Source organism: Cotesia typhae, unplaced genomic scaffold (genome assembly GCF_013202065.1).
Source record: "Cotesia typhae breed Kobodo isofemale line unplaced genomic scaffold, CoteBio_Ctyphae scaffold_13, whole genome shotgun sequence".
NCBI classification, from domain to species: Eukaryota; Metazoa; Arthropoda; class Insecta; order Hymenoptera; family Braconidae; genus Cotesia; species Cotesia typhae.
The window spans coordinates 9,368,533-9,373,878 of NW_027423774.1; positions in this window are offsets into that span (position 1 = coordinate 9,368,533).

Here is a 5,346-nt window from a genome sequence, read left to right on the forward strand (position 1 = left end):
TCGGACAGTAATTCTGAATCACCCTGTATATATATATATATATATATATATATATATATATATATATATATATATATATATATATATATATATTATCGTCTTCTAATTTTTCTAATTTTTTTTCTATACAAATAATTCCATATAATTATATCTAATTCTATTCAATTATATATAATTATATAGGACTTTTTTGATATATAATTATGTATAAGTATATATAATTATATATGATCTTTTTTACCTAAGTGCTTCGTTGCTTTAGAATTTTCAATAATTTCAAAATTAAGAAAACATCGGAGGTAGAATCAAAATTAAGAAATATAATTTTGATGGAATTATTTATTTAGTATATAAGACTATATATTGCTGCGGAGCCTGGATAACAATTTCTAAACTGAACAAACTATTGATTTTTGTGAAATTTGATTTTTTTATAAGTTAATACAGTTTCTGTTATTCCATTCGCAAAATACTTTAGATTAAAAAGTTATCAATCATTGAAGTAACAGACTCTTAGATAAAAAGAACGAATGTTCTATTTAAGTAATCACAAATTCTATATATAAGTAATCAGAAAGTTCTATGAGTAATCACAAAATACCCACTGAAGTAAAAAAAATTATATACTATTCTACATAATTCTCATATAATCTTATATTATAACAGTTAAAGTCGGCGATATGACCACAGCAGTTAAAACCGACTCGAAATAATAACCAATTAAAAAAAAAAAAAAAAAAAAAAAAAAAAAAGTCAAATTAATACTTAAGAACTAATAACAATAATATGTAAATTCTGAAATATATGTGATAAAGAGTCAAATACAATAAATAAATTAGTCAAAATAATACAAGATAGTCAAACTCTAGAGACACACCGAGTGTGGATCTGTTGCCACCACTAGGTGCAGAGAGGGACGCACACAAGAATAAAATTCGTGTGACAAAATAAAAAAAAATAAAACAAAACCACTTCTTAAAAATGGATATAAACCTTTTGCAGTAGATGGAATTTCTATTTTCCTAAGTAACACTTGCGCTTTTGACTCAATAACACATATATTAACAACAGCTGGAAAAGATGATCTAATAAAAAGATGATATAATAAAAAAATTTTTATTATATATGGATATGAATGCAAATCCAATATTGAAATTTATCAGTCAGTTTTGTAATATAGGACCGACTGATGTAATAAATAAAAAAAAACCACCCTATTAGCTACACTATTTAAAGAAAGAATTGAAGACAAAAGTAATATATCTCCTTTATATGTCAGACAGTTGAACATGTGGTCAAGCGTCACTGAAATTTGGCAAAAATGTTTTCCTCCAAGCGCGTGTATTAGTTGCACTTGCAAATTATGTGAAGTATATCGAATTCCTCTGCCAATGGTTAAAGTGAACTATAAAATGATATGGGAAAACAGATTCGGTCAACTACAACAATCAATTTACTCATTTGACAGTAAAATACGATGCACAAAGTGTAAGCTGAATATGATTGACCGTTCTCTTTTATTTAATAAATGCATTTGCATTGAATTAGATATTAGAATGTATCAAAAGAATCCTTTAAAATGTAAATTAATAACTTTTCCATCAGTTATACAATTGAATAACAAAAATTACATGTAAGTATCAATTATTCATTTACATCAACGTCATTTAACATTAAAATAATTGTACACGAAAGATATAATTTATATTTTTATTTATAGGTTGCGAGGAATTATTGAAATTGACAATGGGCATTTTGTAGCATACTGTAGAAGATATAACGATAACTGGAGATTACACGATGATACTGCTTCCAATATACAACCTGTTCAACCTGGGAAAGAGATAGTACTAAATGCTGCTATTTACACTAGGATTGATTAAAATATTAATTATTTTTTTAAATCTTTAGGTAGTATGTTCCCAGTATTCTGTACTCAAGTGCAATTCTATTGAATCATATAAGATAAAATTTAATATAATAAACAATTTTTAATTATATATGTCATCGTTGTAACAATCAAAGTTTTGTAAAACATTGTTATTTTGATATATAAATTCTTTTAACCATAATTTAGAATTTTTAAAGTTTATTATTCTGTTATAATACAAGTTTACTTTGTTTATCTCATAATGATTTACTTTGTTCATAAAATTTCAAATTCCACTGCAAAAATTCATCAACTGAACTAGAGCATCATGGCAGTATTTTGATGTTGCAACTCTAATAGCCAGAAAACTTTTTTGGAATTTTTAAACTGCGATATCTTCTGAACGCGTCGTTTAATATTCATGTTCTTGACGGCATTAGATGCAGTTTTTTAAGCATCGTTGATAAAAATTAACAAATTTTTTTTTGTCCAACAAGGTTTCATTTTTACAAGTACTTTCATGCATACACTCACGGTCGAACGTCCAGTCAGAAATATAGCGGTACGAATAACTTCTTAAGATATTTGAGCATAAAGATCTGATAAAAACTCGATTTTTTTAAATATTTTTCAAAAATTTTTCAAAATAGGACCGAAATTAAACACGTCCCAAACTTTAAAAATTATAAACTTTCATAAAATTAAGCTAAAAAATCTATTTTTTGTATATTTTGATAATATATACTCTTAAAAATGACGTACTAAAATTTCAAGAGCAACATCAAATAGTACAAAAGTTACAGTCATATCTGAAAAGTACTTGCTTATTTTTCAGCTTCTTCTATACATATTTCTCTGTACCGGAAAATTCCAGTTTTCTGATTGAATAAAAAATGTGACTAACAGGCAAAAACATTATCAATCGTTCACGCGAATTTCAAAACTTTTTTTTATAATCCATTTTAATAAATTTCGATTCGTTTTCGTACGGGGATCATGGTACGAGTAACATCCTCTAGTTTCAGGGACTTTTTAATTTTTTTCCATTCCAAGCACTGTAAATAGCACAATCATCGCGGCAGTGGGGAGACTTTTTTTTAGAGCCTTGGCTGATTGCAAATCACTGGTTGAAAATAAAATTTTTTAGTTTAAAAATTATATGATTTTTTTATTATATATCTTCACCTATATCCTTAAAAAATTAAGACACTGCATGCAATAGTTATGTTTAAAAGAAAAGTTCATAAGAACTTGTTATCTTTCCAATGGTTATTCTAGTGGTGGCCAGTAACATACCAATTATTCAGTTTTTACGTGAAATAGCTAGGGATATACGTTATGAAAGCAGTTTGTATTTTAATTAATTTTTTATTGACGCAATGAAAACGGAACGGGAAAACTTTAAATTTCGCACCATGCTATGACTAGGTGCGTTGAGCGCATGCGCCAGTGATAAATTATTTATAATTGTTAATAAAAAGAATTAAATGTGTAATATAAAAGCAAAAACTATAAACCAATACTGACCTAACGATAAAGAATGCAGAAATATAAAGGTTAATCAATTTCCGTTTAAATGAGATGCTAAGACGCAATTTTTTTTTGCAAAATTTAAAAAATTATTTATTAAAAAACTATAGGTGACCTAACAAAAATGATGGATGACCTATACAGACCTAACGTAGACCTATCGATTAAGGTAATTTTGATTTCAAAAATCCTTCGATGGGGTGCTAAATTTGTGCAGGTAGAGGTAACTAACAACTGTCGTGTAGGTCCGTTGACTGTTATGCGGACCTAGATCAACTATCGACGGGGATCCATTCCAATGATAACAACGACCGGCGCCGCCAACATCAACGAAGGAAGAAGTGGACACTTCTCCTTAAAAAAGACGATTCGAGGTTAGACTGTCGACGGAAACGGACGCGATTTTGCGCGCTCCGCAACGTAAATTTAATTTCGAAATATTGTTGCCATTTGTTTATTTGAAATTAATTTATAACGTATATTGAAGTATTTATTTTAATTACAATCGATGCAGTTTTTCATGTCCTTTGAAGAAATCAACAGCAAACATTTTTTAGATGAAAAATTTCAGAGTAATTTGTAACGCAGTGATCGTTATCCGTTAAGAGCCCTTTTATTCGTACTCGTTTAATTATCGACGGATCACAGAGCGCTCTGATTTTAAGCCCTCATAGGCATAGTTCGAGACTCGTAAATGAGTCCCCAAGGAAGAGGTGTCGGTGTAGTGATAGTGGGGAGAGCAGAGGAAGAAAGAAACGCACCAAGAAATTTTGGAAGAGTCATTGTGACTGAACAACCGAACTAAACACCTCGTGAAAAGTTCCCTAATCAGGTAATTATTTTTAATTTGCTCAATTTAAGTGGAACGAAGCGATGAAACTTGACAAATTTAATGCTTGCTAGGCCAACATGTCAGCTCGCTTAAGTTTGGTTTAAATCATAATAAATTCTAATGCCAACTTGCTGTTACAGGAAAATAAAATCTGAGGAGAACGTGACGCGATGTGGTGACCTGGGACTTTGCCGCCAAATCAAACACCTCACCGAGGAGAGATTTTTTACATAGAATTAAAATAAGGAGTTGCAGCTCGTCGAGGGATTGCTGATAGAATTAATGAAGAAACTCCAGGTACAAGTATCATGTCTAAATAATTTCTCGGTGAAGCTGCATCAGCCAGGCTCTTATGTCGGCTGAAGGTCATCGCCATTTCGCGTTCGGTCACAATCATTAGTTTGACCAAAATTTACGTAATTAATTTAACAAAAATTTGAGAATCGTTAGTTTTAACAAAATTTAAGTACCCGAAATTTATTCGCAAATTAAGAATTAATTAACAAAATGTTTAAGAACAAATTTTGTAAAATAATTAGAATAAAGTCTGAAATAAAAGTCAGAATAAAATTACGAATAAACTTAAGAACAAGTCAGAATTAAATAACTAAAATAATTAATTAATAATACCAGGAATTATTTCGGGTTATTGATTAAACACGTAGGCAGAATCTGGATTAATCTTACTAGGAATTATTTCAGTTTTTGAATTCATGATTTCGGTGTCACGTAGAAAAATTGATCTCTGGTAATTGAGTTTAAGTAAAATCAGTTAATTTTGTGTCAATTAAAATCATTGAAATGCTTCAGTAAAACATGTTAGTAAAAACCATCAGAAATGAAAATTAGTTCAAATCAACATAAATAATTTGGAACAAATTTTGATTGTGTAAATTAAAACAAAAGTAAAAATTAGAATCACGAAATAATTGTTAAAATGGTCATCAAAATTATTGATTTAAAAGTAAAAAATAAATCAGTTGTAAATTTTGCTTGGAAGAAAAATCGACAAAAATTTGGGAGAGTCAGCCATCTTGTCTCGCGCTAAAACGCAGAGTAGAGGACATGCAAGGTCGAGACTAAAATCTCAGTGCATTGTAAAATAAAATAAAAT